This window comes from Mus musculus, chromosome 1 (genome assembly GCF_000001635.26).
Source record: "Mus musculus strain C57BL/6J chromosome 1, GRCm38.p6 C57BL/6J".
Taxonomy (NCBI): domain Eukaryota; kingdom Metazoa; phylum Chordata; class Mammalia; order Rodentia; family Muridae; genus Mus; species Mus musculus.
In genome coordinates, this window is record NC_000067.6 from 98,066,115 (window position 1) to 98,090,114 (window position 24,000).

Genomic DNA, 24,000 nt, shown 5'->3' on the forward strand with positions numbered 1-24,000 from the left:
TCCTTCTGTGCCTGACGTATTTCCCTTAGCATATGTTCATGGTTCTTCCATGTTTTGGCAGTTGTCATGATTTCATGCCTTTTTAAATGCAAAATAGTATAATAAACCATGCCTCGGTCTGTGGTTTGTTCATATATTCATCTATTGTTGGGTTCTTGCATTATTTTCCCTTTTAGAGCTCTGTGAGGATTGCTGTGGTAAGGATTGTCATAAAATATAAATTTGGGGACTGTGTACCCAGAAATTAAACTCCAACTTTCATAATCATAGTTTTCGTTAATGATCGTCGAATCCAGTCTTCATACTACATTTTTAACAGTGTGAGAGTTATTTTGTTCTTTCATTGTACTATTAAAATTCTAAGAAAAAGAAAAGAAAGAGAGAGAGAAAGAGAGAGAGAGGAAGAAAGAAAGAAAGAAAGAAAGGAAGAAGAAAGAGAGAGAGAAAGGAAGAAAGAGAAAGAAAGAAGAAAGAGAGAGAGAGAGAAAGAGAGAAAGAAAGTGCTGCTTATAAATCTACAGCTTAAGCTAAATCTCCCAATAATGCCATTCTTAACCAGGTTTTCTCTAGTGGTGTCATTTATAAACATTCTTCTTGTTTCTGGGCCCCTTCTAGCTTCTTGCTTTGAGTGTCAAACATCAGGGCACTTCAGTGCCAAACTTCTGTCCTTGTATCTTGTTAAGTTCCATTCCAACTATCAACATATTCTTATCTCCAACTTACAGATAACACATGTGTTTTCTTAATGTCACAAAAGCTCACAGTTTTGCTGTTAAAATAATAGTTACTTAATGGGATGAATTCTAGCCAAGTGGAACAAGGATGTAGTAGTGTGATTTGGATCAAATTAGGATCCTCTTCCTAACAAAATACTCGCTTTCTTACCCTCTCAAACTTCATGTAGCCCAGCCAGCTCATGGGAGAGATGGTACAACCTATTACATGGCATTGTCTAAAAAAGAAGACACTTTTTAGAAATGAGTAGTCCTCTACTAATTTTAAATTACATAAGGTAATTCATCTCCACTATTCAAGGAAATATAATCTAAAGCTAAAAAGTCACCATTTTTCAAACTATTCACTGTAAATTACTGACCACTTGAGAAGAGAAATGTAGTTTCTATTGAAAAGGAAGAGTTATTACACTTCGCATGCAATCCATAACTTGGAGACACCCATGGCATGATGAAGTTATTAAAGTCTTTCTCACAAAGCAAAGAGCATAATAATTCACTGCCACGTTCATCAAAGCAGCTGAGTTATGGAGCTTATGAAGGGTAATTGCCCTTCAGATAAAGTATGTGGGCAGTCACTTATTATAAATTTTTATTTTTAATACATAAATTCCACACTTGGTTCACAACAACATAAAGCAGGCTGAATTGGGTGGTTAAGTCATGAAAGATAATTACTTCATATCTGTTCACTTCTTATCCAGGACATCAAGCATATGCTTTTGATTACCATTGGGTTCTGTGACTAGTGCTGAAATCCACTGGAGCTGTTTACGTGCAAATTAAATACAACAGGACATTACTTTTCATAGTGTGAAAGTGCTAAAGACTTTTCTATTGTACAAATGCTGTACAACTGTAGTCATTAAACTAGAAACTGTCTTAGTTACTTTTCTATTGCTGTTATAAGACAGAGTTTATTTGAGGCTTATGGCTTCAGAGGGTTTGAGTCTGTGATGATGAAGCAAGGCCATGGAGGTGAGATCTTGCATCTAGATTTAAAAGTAAGAGAGAGTGGGAGGGAGCTAGTGAGAGAACAGGAATGGGAGAGAGGGAGGGGAAGAGAGGAACTGGGAATGCAACAAATCTTTCGGAACCCCAAAGCCAAAGTGACACAGCTCCTCCATACAAGGCCACACCCCCTAATCCTTAGCAAACAGTTGCACTGAGGACTAAGTATTCAGGTATATGAGCCAATGGAGGCCATTATCATTCAAACCACCACAGAAGCAAATGAGTTGCCTCTCTGTTAAGTCCCTCAACCGTAATTGTAACCACATGGACGATCTGTCATATATATACACACCATTTAATAAACCCTAACTCATATACTATGTAAACTAAAGTGTTGAATTATTAATTAAAGAATTCAGATTCCTTAAATAGAGACCATAAGTAAATACAGGAAATACCCAAAGTTCCGTAGACTAGTGACTTTGTAGTTTTTAATCTCAGGAAAGCCTTATGGTAATGTGACTTTCCTATTCATCCAACGCGTAGCCCATATCTTTACAGGAGCCACAGGCACTCAGAAGCACTCTGAAATCTGGATTTGTTTGCTGAGAGTTCACTGAAACTCCTTCACAGCGCTAAAGCAAACAAAGATCTTGGTCACACTCAGGGTGAATAGTTATATTTTCCACACCTGTGTATCAAGATTCAGAAATCTGTTCCAACCAAGGCCAGACCCAGCATATGGAAACTTGAAGTTACATGGGAGAGTGGCACCTCTATTTAGAACATGTCCAGAACTAACTCAACTCATGGGATCTACAGACAGACCTTAGAAATACACATATCAAGAACTACATCTATCCCTCTTCTGCCAGCTCATAACCTCAGCTTAGGCTGATAGATATGTGGACTGTGGGACAACTTGGGGAGGAGAAAAAAATAAAAAGTTAATGTGGAAGCATTTGTTCCAGGCCTTCACTGACTACACTGAGTTCTAGACTATCTGGAGGTGGTTTTGTGAAATTTGTGTCATTTAATCATTTTGCTTCTAAAACAGTGGTTGCCAGACCTAATTTGCAAATATCTCATAGGAAGAGCAATCCCATCAGCACTGTGTTGAAAGGTCTCCTAAATCCACCACCTGTGCTGGGGCTAAGGCTCCTGTTCTTAGTCCAGCTTTTACCCCCGTGATCTGGATAAAGATGGAATTCCTGCCAGGTGGCCTTATCCTCCTGTGTGTTTATAACTTAACTACTCCTCCACAAACCCACTACGCTGGTCTTAAATGCTCCCAGGCAGATTGTGCTTGCTTATAGCAGAGGCCTCGGACTTTAAGCTGTAGTAGGTTCACCTCGTGAGCTTGTTGGTACAAGCATTGGGAAGGCTTTTTTTTCTCCCTTTAAGTTAAAGCAGTCAGAGCCCAATAATTTGCATTCCCTAGAGTCCCTAGATGCCAGTACCCGGTGGGCTAGAAGCTATACTTTTGTTTCCCGCCTAGAGCTGCACATTAAATTAATTTTGAGGCATTTATGAGTTCTCTTCTTCCTTTTTTCTTCATTTGTTAAGAGATTCTGGCTTCTTGAATTATGGAGAACCATTGATGTTTCCAAACTTTGAGATTCTCAGCAGGCTCAGTACTCCCGAGTTGCCTGATGACTTTACACTGCACAGAGGCAATGCTAAAAGAGTCCGTTTCTAGATGCTCAGGCTTCGTTCCTAGTCATTCCTAAATCCCAAGAGCCCGAGAGACTCTGGAAAGCACGAATTCTCCTTCCTTTCCCCGTGTTCAGGTTTCTGTTTACTGAGGAGCCTAACTCCTTGGGGACCAATTTCCTCGGCTTAAGTAAAGAGGTGACTCCAAACACTAGTGTTGCCATCAAAAATCATAACGTGCCTCCTGACTGACCTGGGAACACCTTCTTTTACACCTCACTTGAGTTTTAAATGTTGTTTTCAAAGAAAGTAGAGGTAGAGTTCCATGACAGTCATTTAAGATGCCTTCCAGTGTTTGTGTGATAGAACACTGAAAAGCATTTGAATAGCACTTGTCCCTAATGGGGACGGGAAATGTCTGGGATATATAATCATACAATGAATTCTCAGTTATCTGAGAATCAGATTTAACTTGGAGTCTTCTATTTTGATTTAATTAATCTGGCAATCCTATCTCTACTTTCAAGCCACACAAATCAGGGAGCCAATCCTGATGGTGACGAGACATTCAATTCATAAGGAAGAGAGATAACCCAAGTTATATTAAAGGCATTGTACTGAACGGAGCAGCCTCCTTCTTACTGGAGTTCCTCTTTCCCTCCCTTTAGCTCTTTGCACTCTCCTGCACAGAGACACACCCCGGCATACGACTCTCCAGACAAGTTTTCATCTTGGAGAAGTTAAAAGTCAGACTCTCAACTAAAGAACAAATATCTGGAAATGAAGATCCCCTGATGTCAGAAATGCCACCTATAAACACGCAGAGTAGAAAAGAACCTTCAACAGAAAGAGTTTTCACAAAAGTCCAACTGAAACAAACAAACAAACAACTTGCAAAAATTGAAGAAGAAAACAAGAAACTAAAGTGACTCCCAAACTAAATTCACCAGCAATGAGGCTGATGACTGGGGGGTGGGGTTGATGGGGGGGACGCAGGGCAGAACTCGATCTGAAAGGACGGAGCTTAATTCTGGCTATCAGAATTCCAGGTTCCTGAAACCTGGGAGCGTGATGCTGACAACACTCCTATGCCTATGATACTATATGTCCAGGGACTGGTCGGGGAGGGAGGTGCAACTTCTGTCTTCTCAAACAAATCCAGGAGGCCAAGACCCCCTGCGCCCCTCCCCCATTCAATTGCCTTTCCTAAGGGTTCTCTTTCTTTCTTTCTTTCTTTCTTTCTTTCTTTCTTTCTTTCTTTCTTTCTTTCTTATAGATGCTAATCATAGGCATTATTTCAAACTACTTCAATCTCATTTTGCAGTAAATGACCTAAAAATGTCCCTTTCTTCTGGAGAAGAAACAAAAGGTAAAGCACACAAGGAAAGGGACTTTATAGAATGCTTTCACTTCAGAGTCCCATTCCTCCCTGCTATGGATTTCAGCCCAAAGCCCTGCTGTATGTAGTGCTCTGCCCAGAGAAGCTCTGACCGCCTAGAAAGAGCCAGTTCGTGTTTGGCATGAACCACCGTAAGGAGGTCTGAGGAATGCTTTCATCTTTGAAGAAAATACAGTGTGTTCTGGAGAAGCTCAGGTTTGAAATTTTCCAACTCCTGAGCTCTTACAGAACGTCAACTTCACAAACAGGATGCAATGGCAACCGGCCTTCCCTCAATCCAGCTCTTTGGGCTTAGAGTAGGCAGATTGCACAAGGCAGCCAGGAAAAACAGATTGCCCAGCTCCAGAGCCAAGCTTGGCCACTTACCCCCATGACCTTGCCCAAGCTAGTTTCCTTGGCATTTGTTGTCTCCTCTAATGAGGGGAATGATAATAAAGGGGTTATAAGGGGACTAGAAACACAGAAGAGGTACAGACCTTAGAGCCATGCCAGCACACGAGAAGTATCATAGAAATGCTGTTATTATAAGATTTAAAAATGCCTCCAGAGCCAGTCTATGAATGCAACTTCCTGTAGCTACTAGCTAACCTTAGTTTTCTTGGCATATACGACAAAGGTGAAGTTTTCAAAGAAAAATGTTATTTTGTCCTTTATTTCCTATCAAACCCAGAGCTTGAAGAAAGTTAAATTATTTTACAAACACAGGCGGACTGACAGCTGCCCAAAGTGGTACAAACTGTGCGCTGAGATTGAGGTTCTGCTCCGGTTAAACCATGAGCACACACTGGCATTAAGGATTCGACCCTGCCGCCCAGAGAATGACAATGTGCCCACTGAATGACTAACGTTCACTAAGGAACTAAGATTTTGGTTTTGTCACGCATAACATTGATGCTGGACTTGTCAGAAGGGAAGTCAGTAAGTCTGACCAAAGATTGTCCTGTGGCAATCTTCCTCGACATTCTAGGTCTCTGAGCTTTTATGTTATATGATACATTACCTCCCACTCCGCATTCTTCTTATCTAGTAAGTCATAAAATAAGATAATCTCAGCACCCCAAATGAGGACATATTAAAAGCTCCCTTTGCTAGGTGAACTTGGCAGGGAAAAGAAAATGTCTATTCACATGGACTGCACAGTTTTTATCCATATTAACAAAGGTGATATCACTCTAATGGCAGCTTTCCTGGACTTGGTAGAGACCTCCGAGCAGTGCTTTTAATCCTGGAGCAATTTTGCTCCTTTGCTCCTCAGAGATCCCTGGGAGCATCCGAGTCATTAGTGTTATCTCCGATGAGAAGGCACGCTGGCATCTACTGGGATCTGACAAACTCTGTGGATGTGTAATACCTTAGTGGCTGAGACTACAACTCAGGGAGGCCTGAGCTCATGGGGAGCAGTCGCGCCTCCTAGTGGGCAATTCAGAAACCTAGTTGTTAGTGATATAAGAGAAGGCTGCTGTCCTGAGGCTCAGTCCCAAAGACCAGCCATGCTAAATAAAGCCCTGGGCAGATTCTACTCACCTTGGACAAGCTCCACTCACCACATAAACCTCTTCATCTGTCTCTGAACCTAAAACCCAACTCTACATACAAAATCCTACATTTGAAAATGAAAAAAAGTTGCTTGATCTGGCATTTTGCCAAGAGTTGATCATTGTGAAAATGTCCTGTGATCAACAATAAAAGTTTGAGGTATTCCCATGGCCCTTAAAACAATGCCCATTGATCTTCATAGGTAGCTGGCACATCCAGTTACCTATTCTATAAATATATGTTCTGTAATGCTTAGCTATGTTTTCCTCCAGTATACCATCAACTAAATATTTACATACTGATGTATTTATTATTTCATTATAAGTTTCGTGTATTACTTTTTGTGTTATATCTCAGCATTGCATGTTTTGAAATTACACAAGTAGGTGGGTTATATTATATATGGTTTGTATTTCTTGGTGGCTGAAAAGAAACCCTAACCCTTATTCTACTGTTAGATGAAGCACAAGGGCTAAAGAGATGGCTCAGTGGTAAAGAGCACTTGCTGTTCTTGCGGAGGACCCTGGTTCAGTTCCAACACCAACATGGCAGCTCACAACCATCTACAACTCCAGTTCCAGAGATTCAGTACTTTCATTTGGCCTTCAACATAACCAGGCATGCACACAAAGCATTCACGCACATGCAGGCAAAACACTCACACATTAAGGAAAAAATAAAATAAGCATGCATTTTATACATGAGTCACTTATATGGTCCACTGGAATTGAAGATCTTTGCTTACAGATTCCCTCCCTCAGTCCTTTCACTTTGTGGGAATCAGTTGCAAACCCAGAGAAGGACCCATCAGAACTTCTGCTGTCAAGTGTGGGTGTCTGCACAAGAGGTCACTGTTTCTTAAATCTATGCAATCACTAAATCTCTGAGTACAAGGGGCTACCTAATTCAAATGCAAAGTACTCCCTCCAAGGGGAAACTTGACCTGTGTGGCATCTAAGTATAGTTTCTTACAGTTGGAACCAGGACAAGGACAAACAACCCACTAGGAAGCTAAAGTTTGCATTCTGCTTGTTTGTCTCTTCCTCACAAGAACAAAGCGAATGGAACCAGGAGTGAGCCTTTGCAGAGGGCTAATTTGCAAAGCTTAAATCACCGCAGGTCTGGAGTTTCCTTTGGAACAAAATGCCATGGAGCAGACTGCGAAAGGGAAACAATAATAACCATTCAGATGAGCAGTCCCATACTTCATTTTAGCCATTCTTATGGGGTCCAGTTTTCATTGCATTCTAAGTACCAGGGAGACCACATGCCAGTTCCCATTACTCTGAGCCCTTAATGTGATTTTTGGTAATATTACAATCTCCTTCCTGAAACCTTCATTTTCCCTTCTGTTTACTTGTTAGGCAAACATTAATTGAGTGTTTCTCATTGAAAATACTGTACAGAAGGCTCTAGGGAATTATAAAGTAGAAGACAATCTGTCTGGCTCTGACAATATTACTACCTAGGAAGGAGACAAAACAAATATAAATGTATAAACACAAGTGCAGGGCCAAATCAAGGAGACTGCCAAAGAGCAATGTGGGAGTAGTAAAGGGTCAGAAACTAAGGCTTAGAAAACAGGCTTGCTTGCTGGGGTAGGTAAAAGGCAGTCTCCCAAGTCTCGCTTTTAATTTTCCGTGATGCAGGTTTTCTCCACTGAACTTTTTCTATCTGCCACGGGGGAGGGGACAACCCAAGAAGTGCTCACTGGAAATTTAGTCCATTTACCTCCGAGATGACAAAATGTCCTTTGCCTGTGAAGTCACAAGGGGCAGAGTTCTGCCTAAAAGAAAAATGACAGTTGGTGTGCTCAAGGCAAGACAGAAATTTGGCAAGAAACCTTTCTTTGACACCATCCCAGGAGAAAAATAAAGAAAACCACCCCATACTAATTTCTAATCTAGGAACACAACATTTCTCCTTATCTTGCCACCTATAGTAATGGAGGACAGTAACTTCAGTGACCTCCATCTTTCAGGGAAATGGAAAAGGGGCTTAAGCCAGCAAACCTTCGATTTCAGGGAAGAACACCATCCCATAATAACCAGGCCCTAGAAAGAATGGTGACATTGGCTTCTCGTTTACTCAAACATGAATCACTACCTTCTCAGGCGATGGGCTGTTGTGTTAAAGAGCATTTTAATCATAGATTCTTTTGAGGACAAACGGCATGATTTTGGGTGAATTTTTAAATTCTCTAGTAGAGTCACTCTTTCAAGAAACCACATCTTCGCCTTGTAAACATATACTTTCATGATGGCTTTTCACTGTCTTGAGTTTTATTACCTCATCCTGACATTTATGCAGCACCTGCTAAAACTTATATAATTCCCAGCCCCCAGTGAAGCTTCCATTCTAGGGGACACAGCAATCAGGAAGGAAGTGGGGTATATGGTTGAAAATAATAAATTAGATGCAGACAATAGGGCAGAGATTAAGAATTTGAGGTGAACACAATTTTACATTAGGTGGTTAAGTAGGTCTCAGTGAGAGCATGACAGTTGTCAATTAATACACAACTCACCCTTTTCTCTAGACTACAGGCTTCCATACCTCATATGACTAGTTTTTAATGACCCATAGTCATTTTGTAAAAGGTCCACTTCAAGCAAGAAGCTCCACATACAATCATAATACTACCTTCCCCATATAAGCTTATTCAAGATTCCTACAAGAGCAGGTTAGTGAGCAGAGAAGTGGTCCTTCCTAGAATTAACGAACAAACCAAAGCATTCTCCAACATCTCTAAAATGAGTTATTATCCCTAATGAGACAATGTGGGATACATCAACATAACTGAATGTTAGTGTCATCCACAGATGCTCAAATACAACTGTGTAAAAGATCTTTACCTAGTAGGGTGGTCACACTACTCAAGTTCAGGAAACACTGTATGGCTATGGGAATGGCCACGTAACTGACGTAATGCTGAAAATGGTTAGGAGCATTCATCAGTTTTTGTCACCTGAAAGTTTATCTCTGGAGATAGAAAAAAAAAATCATAAAATAACATGGGCTCCTCAACTCATACAAAATACAAAATTGTAGACCAAGGATAGTGTCTGTTTGACAACAGTTTTAAAACACTTTTGGGTCATGTCCCAGGGAACTAAATTATCTAGGTAGAGTCCAAAAAACGTATTTTTAATAGGAAGAGATTATTATTCAATTAATGCCATTGAATGTGTTTGCAAAATCTATTGAATAAATACTTTGTACTGTGTAAATACATCATGACATACATAAAATTCAATGAGGTGTAATATTATAAAACCACCACAGTAAACACTTAGACAAATATTATCGTGGAAAGACAGTATTGGTGTTTTTAGGGCAGGGGATGTTGCATAATGTGTGCATATGGTACGTGTGTCTGTGCATAACTGTGCAACTGTGTACACGCATGGAAGCCTAAACAGGAAGCAAGGTGTCTTTCTCCATTGCTCGTGACCACAGTGTCTTGAAGCAGGGTCTCTCACTGAACTGGAAGCTCATTATTTTGGTAAATTGGCTGGCCAGCGTGGGTCTGTCTGGTTTCAGCCCCCAATGCTGGAGCATTAGGTGCATGCAGGCATCCTCGGACTTTCAAGTCGGTGCTGGTTATGTGAACCCAAGTCTCTATCTGTGCAGCACAAGTACCCTTACCATCTATGTCACCACATCCCAAGTACCCTTACCATCTATGTCACCACACCCCAAGGGTGCAGCACAAGTGCCCTTACCATCTATGTCACCACACCCCAAGTACCCTTACCATCTATGTCACCACACGCCAAGTACCCTTACCATCTATGTCGCCACATCCCAAGTACCCTTACCATCTATGTCACCACACCCCAAGTACCCTTACCATCTATGTCACCACACCCCAAGTACCCTTACCATCTATGTCGCCACATCCCAAGTACCCTTACCATCTATGTCACCACACCCCAAGTACCCTTACCATCTATGTCACCACACCCCAAGGGCATTGTAATAAAAATAAATGGAGATAGATGTACCAATTTATCTCCAATATTGAAACTTCTAAATCATTATCTTTGATAATTCAACATAAAAATGAAAGTCATACCTATGAAAAAAAAATCCACCACATGACCAAGCTGAAAAGCAAGTGGACAAAAGCCCCGAGATACCTGGCCCTGGGTTGATAACCTTAACAACATGCGCACTACGTCTTGTGTGTGATCGGGATGAGCAAAAGAACAGACAAAACAAGTGTGCAGTAAGTGCCTGAAAAAAAAACAGCTAAATCTCCACAGAAACTAAAGAGATGAGACTAGCTAAGCCATAGATACTCATTCTACCCGGACACTGACTTTAACTTTCCATGTCCGGCTTAACTACCTTCACATAATTGTCAGAGGTAAAAAGGAAAACCTTCTCTTATTTTTAAGAATGAGGAACTGGATCTCAGAAAGGTCTGTCCCGGTCCAAAAGTCAAACCTCACTTCAGAGGAGCTGCCGTAATCCTGCTCCCACAGATGAATGTCAGCCGCCATAAATAAAGAACAACAGAGAGAGCAAGTTATTTGTTAAAAAAACAAACAAACAAACAAACAAACAAACATCCACTATAAGTGTACTGGCTGGTTTTGTTTGTCAACTTGACACAAGCTTGAGTTATCATAGAGAATGGAGACTCCCTTGAGGAAATGCCTCCATGAGATCCAGCTGTAAGGCATTTTTTCAATTAGTGATCAAGCAGGGAGGGCCCATGGTGGGTGGTGTGATCCTTGGGCTGGTAGTCATGGGTTCTATAAGAAAGCAAGCTGAGCAAGCCAGGGGAAGAAAGTCAATAAGTAACATCCCTCCATGTCTTCTGCATCAGCTCCTGCTTTCTGACCTGCTTGAGTTCCAGTCCTGACTTCCTTGGTGATGAACAGCAGTATGGAAGTGTGAGCTGAATAAACCCTTTCCTCCCCAACTTGCTTCTTGGTCATGATGTTTGTGCAGGAATAGAAACCCTGACTAAGACAATAGCCATAATATTTTTTGACACAGAACTATTTTAAGTGTTCTAATGTCAATGCCTGTAAAGTATTGTCAATGCACAGTCACTGGCAGCTTTTATGACAGAGCTCAGTAGTTAGAACAGAGACCATACCTGTAGCAGGAACAGCACGGTTGCCTTTATGTAAACGCTGCAGCTGCAGAAGCATCTCCTGCAGGAGGCTCTGATTGAAGACTGCCTGAGAAAGCAAGGATTGCTGGTGCAAATAATGCCATCCAATCAGGAACTGCTGTTCAGAATAGATGCTTTCTTGGAACCAATTGGGGTGTGGGTGGAGGGTATTAAAGGAGCTTGCAGCAGTGCTCAGATGAGCTTGCTGCAGCAGCATTCTCACCTGCTCCAGGAGTCTGTGTCATTGATTCTGCACCAACTCACCCCTAACCCCCAAGAGCAAACAGGGTCGGGCGGAGAGCTGTCCAGTAATATATAGCAGCCTATAAGGTCTACTTAGTTTCTGGGCTTTGACAGGAGCTATGGTGTCTCCCCACATGAAATATGAAAACCTGGGTTTTCTTTTGTACTGTCACAATAAATGGCAATCAGTACAATATAAAACAATGGTTGCATATATTTAATAACCCAACAATTTCAGTTTATCACAAAGAAATGGAAATTCATAGAAATGTTTCTGTTGAAAACATTATTATTAGAGGAGAATAGGTCAAAGAGTGAGCTACTCAAGACCCTGGGTTAAATTTGCAAGACAGCAAAGAAAAACAAAAACAAGGAAGCAACAACCATCAATAAAAAAGCTGTAGGCATGTGAAGCCAGGACATGAGACCCTAGGGCCTAAGAACAGGGATGGGAGGAGCCTGCAGTTAAACACAGAGTGAAGGTCCGCATCCTGGGGAACAGAACAGCTTTCCAGATCTATCAATCACACCCATCGAAGATCTATCAATCACACCCATCGAAGCGGAATCCTGAAATCCTGCCATTCAAAACTGTAGTTCCTCCAAACCATAGCTACCCAGGTATCATATAACAATTCTCTAAGAAGACATCTTTAAGGCTGAATCAAATGAAGCTGGCAATACTGCAAGGCTTATGATATTTTTATTTATGAAATCAAAAAAGCAGATTCAACCTGGTCTGTTCCTGGCGAAGATAAACCCAAGCCCGACAGTTTACTTTCAGCAAAATAACGTATCCATCACATAAATTAAAGTAATTGCTCACATTTTGTTCTATAGTGCTGCTGACATTTAACTTGCAAATGTGCTTCCCTTTACAGCAGTGTAAGTGCAGTAAGCTAAGGCGTTGATTTCGAGTTTGAAGGTATTTAAGGCACATTTTGACAAATGAAATTAAGGCAAACTTGAGGCAAGGATAGCTTTCCTTTGAAAGGGGTCTGTGTATTTCACAGGTCAGATGACCACATGGTCATCTCCTCATTTGCATATGCAACGCTGCATATAATTCTAAGGAAAATTAGATGATAGGACCCTGCCTCCCCGCCTTGGTGGGCAGAAGCAAAGATGCATTGGTGTGAAGAGCACATACAAAGCAAGGGAATTAGCTTTCGTGAGCCTCGGCTTCCTCCTCCACAGGGAAGGGAGCACGGCTTACATTCCTGTAGTACCTCTACTCAAAGCAACTAACAGTGTGCCGGGCATTTTACATGCATATTTTACATGTATAATCTCAAGGAATAGTTATAACTACCACACTATAGGAAGTACACAACACAGTCTTGCCTTCAAAATTGAAAAGTTGAGATCCGCAGAGGGTTCTGTGCATGCCCAAGACCTAAATCTGGTAAGTGATAGAACCAAGCCTCACCTCAGTATCTAATGCCAGAGGAAACTTGCCCAAGAAATAGAAGCTCTTACTAGGACTGTAAAGTTTATCAGGATGAAAAAGAGGCGAGTGTGTCTTCGTTAAAATCTGAACTTGCATGGGGCTGAACAGACGACAACCCGGGAGCTAAGACTGCTGTTCTTCCAGAGGACCTGGATTCAGTTCCCAGCATCTGGGTGGCTCACAAACACCTGTAACGTCTGTCCCAGGCTATTCAACCCTGTATTCTGGTCTCCATGGGCATCTGTATGCTTGTGATACACGTACACATCCTCAGACACACATGCACATCAGAAAGTAAAAATTAAAAATCTTTAAGCCTAGTCTCAACCTTCTAGTATAGCACAGCCCTCTGAAAGAGGCCCAAAGCCACCGAGACTAGAAACTTCCAAAATGCTGTTTTCCTTAAGAAAATCTGAGACATCTAGAGTTACTTTAGTTTGAAATATTTCAAAATTCCAGGCAGGACTGTGAACATCGATTTCTTCTTCTTAGAATTCTGAAGGTCCTCCTCTATCTTTCCTCCCTTTGTGAGCCAGCAGGAAATGCTAGGCTAAGCCACCAGGCATGCGGACAAAATGCCAGGCGGGAAGGAGCCAACAATATCACCACCAAGTATGCGAACGTCAGAAAAACTGCTTGGTAAACATTACAAGGCCAGTGAGCTTACAGCCCAGGAGAACAGTGCTTAAGGAATACCGCAGCCTGCCCTTCCCAAACTAGGTGTTTTCTTGGCAGAGACAAATTCAGCACAAATGACAAAGGACTTCAATTTCATTCCCACCAGCAAACGGGGTTGTTTTTATTTTTAAAAAGCAACCTATGTGATTTAAAAGAATTATGATTTTTAGAAATGAAAAAGTTTATTAGGTGTGATCCTCCCAATCCCTGCCAAACTCTAGCCCCTGGAATCAAGTATACACTGTACTAAAAAATAAAAATAAAAACTGCCAAGTGCCACGGGGCCTCCCTCTCTCGACTACTTTGAAAAGAATCTAAAAGAATCAGGAGGAATTTATAACTCCCAATATATTTAACCAAAACTTTGTGTTTTTTTTTCCCAATACAGTCCATTCTTCAAATGACTCCACACACTTTATGACCCAGGATGTTAAAAGAACGGGTTTAGAAACAAATAGAAGCCCTCTGAGATCTAATACCTTATAGACAACAGCATGAAGAATTATAAACTGTTATTAAAGTGAGAACAGATAATATTAATGGAAATAATAGTCACTACCATCACAAGAGTCACAGCAGGGATTGTCTGCAGCAACATGGCATCAGTCATCTCTGTCCTTGATATCATAGTCAACTGAGTGGCTTACTCTTGTCTCACACCAACACCAAGGACTATAGTTGACAAGCTGGCTAGAGGGACACAAGATCCCAAGCCAAAATGTCAAAGCTTGACCTTTGGTCCTGGTATCCATGTGAACTTGTGCAAACGATCTCAGCCACTCAATGCTCCATCCTCATTGCCTGTAAATGGAAACAGTGACATCTGTGACATCTACTTCACAAGGCAGCTTTGAGGAATAGGTGTGACAGATCCGTGACATGCTCAGAACAGTGCCTCATGCTGTTGTGAGATAGCAGAAGGCAACCTCAGAGATGATGAAACTGAGCCTCCATCACTTTCTCTAAGACACTCTGCTGGTGAATGCTGAAACAAGTTTGAACCCAGGCAGACTGACTTGATCCCATTCCCTAAATCGACATACAAAAGCACATGTATGTTTCAAAAATATATATTCCTATGTTTGTATCTGAAAAAGGTAGAAAGTTCATCAACTAGGCCGACTGATTTTTGTGGCTATGGTGTCCAGTGGCTAAGTACCCAGAATGCCAGGTCTTCTACATAGTGCAGAGATCACACTGAAAATCAGAGGGAACCCGGGGGAGGGGGGGAGTGGGGTCCTATGAACCTCCTTTTCTAGGGAGAAAGAAGAAATATACAAACACTCTAACCTGAAAAACAACAGACAAAGACAACTGTCAAAACAAAGACATTTTTAAGCAGTCTTAGCAGGCTCCAGACACAGATCATCTCTTTAAAATGGTCTAGCAGATTTGCCCTCAGTCCCAGGCCTGTAATGTTCTATCGAATGGCACTTCTTCCCCACACGCTCTGCTCTGTGTTACCAGCACTTGAGGCACGGCTCTGATATCTTAGTGCACATGTTTTAAGTGGAAAATATTTCAAACAAATTTCCTGAAGAACAAGGAAGAAGAGTGTGCATTGGTAACAAAAATTTAAACATGGATTTCTTTTTATTTTCATGTAAGTCTTTCATTCCTTTGGAGGTTTAGAGCCATGGTGAAGCAAACTAATGAAAGAGAAGCAATTAAGACCTCCTTAAAAAACAGCACAGAGCTATTCAGAATGTTGGAACTCGGCTCTGAAAGCTTTTTGGTCGATGACAAAACAACTACTTGTCTAAGGCAAAAGTCAAGTATCCAATTTCTATTCACTAAATTGGAATGCGTTCCTATACAATATATCTCTCAGTGTGATCTGTGTGTCACTCTGTAAAAAAAACAGAAAACAGTTTAACTTTCAAACTGCCCAGGTGCACAAGGAAACAGCACGCCATCCTCATGTCAAACAGAGACTGTCCTAATGCTAGAACAAGAGGCCATATGAAGAGTTAGACACACTCGCCTTCCCAGGTAAAATGGAATAGCTTCATGCCAAAGCTGGGTAAATCTATGCAATAGAAGGACTTACATATTCTCCAATATCAAGGTGAAGGCCTATCAACTTCTCCCTATACTATTAAAAAAATAACACACACACACACACACACACACACACACACACACAGAGAGAGAGAGAGAGAGAGAGAGAGAGAGAGAGAGAGAGAGAGGGAGGGAGAGAGAGAGAGAGAGAGAGAGACTCGTGTAAACATTCCAGAATATTTATATTAATTCTAAAATGAAAGGAGTTTTTTAGTGAACCAGGGCAAGCACAAGTCATAAGATAAAGGGCATTTATATACCTTCCTGGGGATTCAGCAGAGATGGCCAGTCAGGAAAGGTAAAGGAAGGCATAGAGGGCAGGAAACAAGGGAAATGTTAAGCAGTAAAGTTTATGCACATAGAAAAATATCCACTTAAGAAATAAACATGGGGACCACAAATTTGTCAATGACATCAGTATAATAATGGAATGTACTATTAAAATTAGAAAGGAAATTAATTGGTTCTTTTGTTCTTTTTTGTTGGCTGAAACTCTACATTAATTTATACCAATTTAAAATTAACATTAATAGGACTTGCAGAACTCTAAAGTAATAGTGAATATTCAGAGTTCCACATGCAATTTTATAAAGTATTTTGTTTATTTTGCCCTGTGCCATGTGGTATATCATATTGCTTCTGTTCCTAGTCCATCTGCTTTATGAGTTCCTTTGGTAGCACACAAATTTGCTGTTTGTGATTATACCTTCTTGCATGTATACTGCATTGTACAAATAGAATTTAAGTTGTCCCCTGCCCCACAAGGCAATGGTCAAGTCTTAACTTCCAGGTCTAGTGAACAATGGGACTTAGACATGGTGTCTGTGCAGATCAAAATAAGAACATTGGTCATTAGGGTTGTCCAGTTTCCAGTAGGAAGGGGGAACGTGGACAAAGAGCCAGGCATAAAAGAAAAATGATGGCAACGATGTGGAGATCAGAGAAGACATCTGTAAGCCAAAGGCCGTCTCTGATAACAAAAAGGCAAGAGAGAGGTATGGGAGAGAGCATCCCTCACTGCTCTCAGAAGGAAGCCAACCGGTCAACACATGGATGTTACTGTTACAAAAGAATATTCTGACTGGGCTATTAATAGAGAAAAGAAATTCAGTTTCTCACAGTTCTTGAGTTCAGGGAGTCCAGTGTCAAAAAATTCTTGCTTCATTAACCCACGATGGAAAGCAAGAGGGAGAGAGTGCATGAGAGCATGCAAGACTGAGCTCACAGCCTGAAGCACTCTATAATTGGCACTGAAGTCCTACGGCTTCACTCTCACAACAACCTCTCATTAGGGCCCAACACCGGCATTCGGAGATGTGTCTCCAGGGCATTCTTTGGGGCGTGGGGGTGGGAAGGACACATGGAAACCACAGCAGACTCCTAAGATCTGGAACTATAGGGCATAGCTGCAGTGGTTTAAGCCACTCAATTTGTGGCACCCCCACCTCAATAGTTTTAGGAAATAAACACATATGTTGCAGGTGGAGCTGGTCAAAAAGCTTCAAGTGTGGCTGGAAACCATGAAACCTCATGGCAGCCTTGAAGTCCACACTGGAGGAGAATGCACAGATGCCTGAAAGTCCTACAGGGTAGGGACGTATTCTCATCTGAAACACAGCAGGGAATGCTCTGAATGTCCTTCCAATCCCTTTTACAGGCTGACTTTACTTACTCAATCAGGCCTGCACTGCATTGAAAAGGGGAAGATTTCCATCTCATGTCAGTAACAGAACCAGAAGTTCAGAGAGCCGCTCCTGGTCCTCTGATTGCCTGGCAAGCCCCACCCCTTCTCGCACACACTGCAGTTGCATGAACCACACTGACAACTGGGCAATTCTTTTTCCTTTTTTCTTTTTTTTTCCTGCATGCTGAATGCTTGGTGTCAAGGGAGTCTTTTTTTTTTTTTTTTTTTTTTGCTTCTGTCCACCTATGTATCAGAGAAAGATCCAGAAACTACTTTATTTTGTTAAGACCAAACTGATTTCAATACCCACCCTGAAACTCACTATCTCAGAAAGATCAAGGAATATAAACACACTTGCATACAGTAGGACTCTAAGATCACACACTCATTCAAATTCTAAAGGATGTTTACTCATCTCAGAATAATTTACATTATTTTTCTATGTGTAATCACAGCCCTGTGTTGATTACCCATGCTGAGTTTTCCCTTTTGTGTGATGCTAAGTAGTGTCTGCCTCTTCCCCTATTTGATCTTCATGAGATTATTCCAGGAAGTCTCAGAAGACAGAGGGAGTTCCCTCCATAAATATGTGGTAGAGCAAGTATGAATGTTAAGGCTTTCCTGCAAAACAATAAAATACTCATAAATATTTTAACTTGAAGCAACAATGACACTTTAAAGGCAGCGCCTCAGCAAGTGACTCCAAGAAAAAGGCAGAAATAGAATCACAGAGACAGCGTAGGCTAAGGCACTCAATGATCCAGGTAGGAGAGAGTAAGTCAGAGGAAACTGGAAAAGAAACACACACACACACACACACACACACAACTCACACAACTCACAACTTACAAACTCAAATCTGAAGGAAGGAATGGAAACAGGCTGACAGAGATAATTTATTCGCCATGACGAATCACAGTGATCCCAGAGAGAAAAGAAATAAATTGTATGAACGACTAAGTAAGCCCTGGAGAAAGGACTTTGCTCTGCCGTAATGGAGACACGGACTGAAGGGCGGTAGAGGACTTCTGGGGACTGAAAAGAGTCATCCCTGGCAGGCGGACTTGTGTTTCTCACCATCAGTTCTAGAGCAGGGTGTGAGATGATGAAGGGCTCTCACAGAGGCTCTCTCACACCAGGAGAGAGGCAGATCTGTGTGAGATTGGAGCCGACTGGAATGGAATGTGACTCTGACACTGCTCAGGACTGAAGAAAAGATGGCTCTCAGTGCTGGCTACAAGATGACTTTTTAACACCTCTCTTGTTTCTCTCTCATGTCATGGGACACTCTGGGCTCTCAATGACAGAGGTACTTGCGGCTGAGGACCTGGACTGGGGTCCTGCTTTAGGACCTTACATTTACCCCCTTTGCTTTGTAGGTCTTTGCATGCTTAGCTCACCCAGTGCCCCGAGGCCATTGCGCAACATTTTCTTCCCGATTTAACGAGGAAATGATCAAGAGGATCCATTCTTATTCTCTGTGTATTATTTTTTTTGTGATTAATTACTGTCTGAAATTATACTTTAATAACTATCTGCCAGTCCTCTTATTATTCAAGGCCACGAGTTCTCGATCGGTTTATTTACAGAGCAGCAGCAGCACAGAAATCTATGTAGAAACTCAGTAAATATTTGTTGCCTGCATAAGACAGAAGCTCATCCTCACACTCACCTGATGCCAGCCCGACAAGGCTTTCTTTCTCTCTTCACTTCCTGTTTTATAGTACATGTCACAGGTACCTTTCTATTCTTTCTGTTTCCCTTCTATTTAGGTATACGGTGTTTTGGCTGCATGTGTCTCTGTGTACCACAGGCCGGAAGTGCCCACGGAGGTCAGAAGAGGGATCTTCCGGATCTGGAATTACCAACAGTTGTGCTTCACCATGTGGGTGCTGGTAAGGGAACCTAGGTTAGCTGGCAGAGCAGCCAGTTCTCTCCCACTGAGCCCTCTCTCCAGCCAGTCCCAGGTACAGCTCCTCTCCTCCACTGAGTTGTGTGGACTCAGCAGCTACACAACTGCTCCTAGGAAAATTCAGGCTCTCTTCCAATTTGTCCCCCTCACAAATAATCTTCTCGAACACAACTCATAGCAAGTCCCCAGGTGTTCCTTAATCATTCCCCATTGTTGTTAAGATGAAAACTGATATTTTAACATATCTAGGAACTTCCTGTATGAATTGAACCAGGAGTCTGGCTACATCCAGCCCCATAACCAAATGTTATCCTCCGTTCCCGCACTTTACCTTGTTACCTCTCTAAGAGGGCTTCCGAACAAACAAGTCTCTCCCTTCTTCCCTCCCTGTCTCCAACTCACCCACCCAGTCTCCAGCTATTGACCAGCATCCCTTCTTCAGACTCCTGTTACGCAAGCCCACAATCACATTGTGCTCCTCAGACCCATTTCCCTATGCACGAATAGAACTATTTGCAAAAATTTTTAATTGTAATAATGAGTATATGGCAATGAATGATTGTCTTTCTCCTGAACTCTTTACTCCAAGGTAACATAGCTCATGTTTTCCACTTCTCGTATCTCTAAAGTCAAGAATACTGGGTTGAGATGGAAATAGAAGTTGTGGCTGAATATTTGCCTAGCATGAGCAAGGTCCTGGACCTCCTCCTCAGCACTGACCAAATAAGCAGGGGAAAAAAGACAGAGGGAGGGAGGGAGGGAGGGAGGGAGAGAGGGAGGGAGGGAGGGAGGGAGGGAGGGAGGGAGGGAGGGAAGTAAAGAGGGAGGGCCTCACATAGGACACATAGGACTGAATAAGTATTTGTTAAATAAACGGAAGACAGTTTATTAGAAACCAAACAGCCAGAAGTCAATGTATCACACATAAATATCAAAACATTCTACAAGTACTGAAGATGAAGGGGAATATATCAGTGGAAATCCGATCACCTGATGGTGAGCTGCTATTACAACTGAAGCAGGGATGGGCAGCCCAGGACAGTACCAACTTTGCAGTAGCTCTCAGGACAGACTGCATAACAATGGGACCCAGAGAATCTGCTTCATTAAGGAACTAGACAAGGACCAGCTCAAACAATTGACTTAAGACTTCCGTAGGGACAGTAGCTAGGTGAAAGGTTACATTTACATATCCTATTAGCAGCTCCTTCACTCATCTTCTTGTCCTGGAAACATCTGCCTTTACAAAACCCATCCCAACTTTCTCTCCTCGGCACTTCCCACTCAAAAGGAGAGAGAGAGAGAGAGAGAGAGAGAGAGAGAGAGAGAGAGAGAGAGAGAGAGAAATTCTCCAAAAAGTCCTTAGCTCCCTAGAAAATGTTGTAAAGCCATTTCACTTTGGTCGATTAGGCATACGGTGTTAGCTGATGGAGGCCGGGGCCATGGAGAAAACGACATATAATACAAAGAACCCACGTTGCTCCTGATTAAAGTCACTCATGTGCAACTAGAGAAAATGTACACACACTGAAACTTCTGAGCACTACAGGGTATCCTGGGTTAAAGGCCAAGGCCTGTTTTTATAAACCCCCGTTGTTAGTGCTTTACGCCCACAACATTACAATCTGTATAATTCTAAATTCTCTGGGGGGAAAGAAAGGGCTTATTAGTTTGCCATCATTTCCTTATTATGGGATGCCTTAAAGGACAATGGAAGACTGATGAGCCTGAGAAACAATCTGGCAGCCTTTCCTTCCCCTGTGCCTACTCAGGTAATAGCTGTAAGGTCCAGAAACAGCTACGATGTCAACAGCATCCTCCAGGTTCATTCCAATCCATTTGCTGAAGATGCCTGCTGACCCCTGCCTAAGAACGGAAGCAAGGAGCTGGTGAGGATTGTGATCTTGCAAACTTAAAAGAAAATGACAATTTCCAATTTCCATGTGATTTATAGGTGTAGAATAGGGGCAGGGAGGAATAGCAGCACTAGTGAGAACCCAGGCAAACAGAAATAAGAGCCCTTGTAACAACTGCCACCAACAGATTTAAACAGGCAGAGAGGAGGGGCTGCAGAGGGGACCTCGGGCCTTTACAAAACCTACACAAATAAGGTCTTAGAACTTACCACCAAGATAAAGACAGTTAACAAAGCAGCACTTAAAAACTAAACAGTGTAAATGCCACCAATTACAAACATCTGCATTCTACAAGGGACTCTACACTAGTCCAAGCCTTACGAGCCAGATGTCCTGACTTTTCCCAAATTTACCAAAATTTGAGGTTGATCTACAACAATAAGAAGTTTTGGGCAAAGCTAGTAATACAAAGAAGAAATACATGTGTAACCAACAAAAAAAAGATGTTTTCTTTAAATACTACAGTTATCGTGGTCATTCAGTATTGACATATCTCTTTCTTAAAAGTCCCCAAATTGTAAAGGGCCAAAACCCTTATTAAGATCTAGTTTGTACATTTTCTAAAAATCGATTTTAAAAACTCTAAAATTCAAAAATTTTGGAACTCTTAGTTTTCTGTAAGTAAAAAGTCACTGTTGTACAAATACATTTGAGGTATTTTTCTTATTTTTTAATGCCATGTATGTGTATGGGAGGGGGGTGTGCATGTGTTCAAATGAGTGCAGGCACTAGTGCAGACCAGAGGACTTGGGTCCCCCAGAAGCTGGGTGACAGGTAGATGTGAACTGCCCAACAGGATTCTGGGAACCAAACTCTGCAAAGGCAACATGTGTTCCTAGGCCCCAAGCCATCTCTCTATGGCTCACAAGTACTCTTCCTAAGACATCAATGGATAGTAGCTTGCACTCAGAGGCAGATGACTTCAGCTATTGAAATGTCAGGCAGTATTCTTGCAAGGGCTTTGGCCTTCACTGCCAAAAAGTGAGTGTCTACAGTTGTCCTCTGTGTTGTCTAGGACAAGAGGACAAGCCAGCAAGAACATCCTCAGTGTACGACAGAGAAAAACCATCTTCTTGCCTTACTTCTGTCGGTTGGGCCTGGCATTCTCTGTGCTTTTAGTTGTAAATCCTTGTGGTCCACAGGGCTCATAATGAATGGGCTTCTCCTCACTTATAATGGACAAAGACAGGCTGCCTGGCCCTTTCCTTCAGTTCTGCTGGGTCACTCAAAGTTGTACTTAAAAATATTACATTTTTATTTCTCAAGTTCAATTCCTATTTCTTTTTTGAGTCTGTCCTCTCAAGTTCTCTTGACAAGAGCCATGTGGAAACTGTGTTCTTCCCTTTATGTCAGTTTAGGCCAGCAGCAGGCACTGCCCAGTAACTAATGTAGTAGCTATGCTCTAGACATACACTACTAATGTACAGCCTTTTACATAAAGAAGAAACCCAAGCTCATTTTGGCAAGGTCAAACTCCTGGGCACACGTCTGCACCACACAGGTAGACACAGTTTTGAGGAATGCCGCAGGTCTGCTGAATTGCTGTTGTCACGTGACTTCAAGGAAACAGTGTAAATCATTTTGTATTTTTTTCCTCTCCAGCTTATTGAATTGAAATATTCTATCTATATAGAGACATTCATAAAAATCTAACATAAAAACGATCATCATGTTTATATTGTAAAAATCAGCAACTTCTACTTACCCGTGAACACAAAAAACAACTGCAAGTTTTAGACTAGTAATTCCCCATAGAACTCTGGGCAGTGAGATTGTTCTTACATCAACCCTGCCTCATGGGTAGTGACTGGCCACACATGACTCTCAAGCACTTAGCACATGGGCAGTACAGCTGAGGAGCTACTATGTTAAACTTTATTCCTCTCTAATTAATTTAAACAGTATAGGGTTGTGGCTCCCAAGAACAATAGTTACCATCCCATGGACATCAGAGATGAAACAAAAACAACAAAATACAAATTATGGGTCAAAGACAAAAGATGACATTCACAGAGAGGGTAGCAGGAACAGTGGCAATGTTCCCTGAAGCCCAACCCCCACAGTATGACGTGGCAGACAGGTGGGACCTGCACACCCATTGACTCATAGTGGAGGCGGGGAACCCTGAACTATAAAATAGGAACCCTGTATCTTGAATACTATGACTAGCTTCTCTTTCCTCCAACAGGGAAAATACTACCTCTACTTGTGAAGATAATCCACAATATATTCTTCTGTTTTGAGAAGAGCATCTCCAACGAAACCACTGTGTTCCTTTTTTACAGCTATGAAGAAATTTGGGTGAGCGATGGATTATTTCAGCATCACACACTGCCTTCAGCCAGTTGCACGTGTTCTGGGTGTTGTCACTCTGTGTCTACCTGTGTGCCTGTCCCCTGACTCTCCTAAAATATATTTGTTGAGCCACACAAAATTTCTTTTCCTTCTACAATGATGAAGGAGCTAAAGTGATGGCCTTGGGTTGGATTACAATTACTGATCTATTTGGCTTGGTCCAATAATAGTATTTAAAAAAAACAAAACAAAACAAAACAAAACAAAAAAAAAAAAACAGAAACACCTGGGCAGTTCACACTTTGAGATGTTTCATAATTGTAAGTTTTAAGTTCCTCCCTGCCAATCTGAGCA

At 41.7% G+C, this 24,000-nt stretch overlaps 1 protein-coding gene and 1 long non-coding RNA gene across 18 annotated transcripts in view; one reads left to right on the plus strand and one right to left on the minus strand.

The window, feature by feature from the left end:
• The window catches only part of Pam (peptidylglycine alpha-amidating monooxygenase), a 274,763-nt gene that overhangs the window by 245,024 nt on the left and 5,739 nt on the right, over positions 1 to 24,000 (minus strand). The window contains exon 2 of one of the 17 annotated variants that reach the window (XM_030252165.1): positions 8,008 to 8,062. The exons of the other annotated variants lie outside the window; for them this stretch is intronic. The gene's annotated coding sequence lies outside the window, so the exon portion shown is untranslated. The remainder of the gene's footprint in view (positions 1 to 8,007; positions 8,063 to 24,000) is intronic. 17 annotated transcript variants of the gene reach the window in all.
• Positions 16,117 to 23,773, plus strand: Gm51640. The gene is made up of 3 exons (XR_003947949.1): positions 16,117 to 19,418; positions 21,208 to 21,324; positions 23,540 to 23,773. It is a non-coding gene; the product is annotated as a predicted gene, 51640 (long non-coding RNA).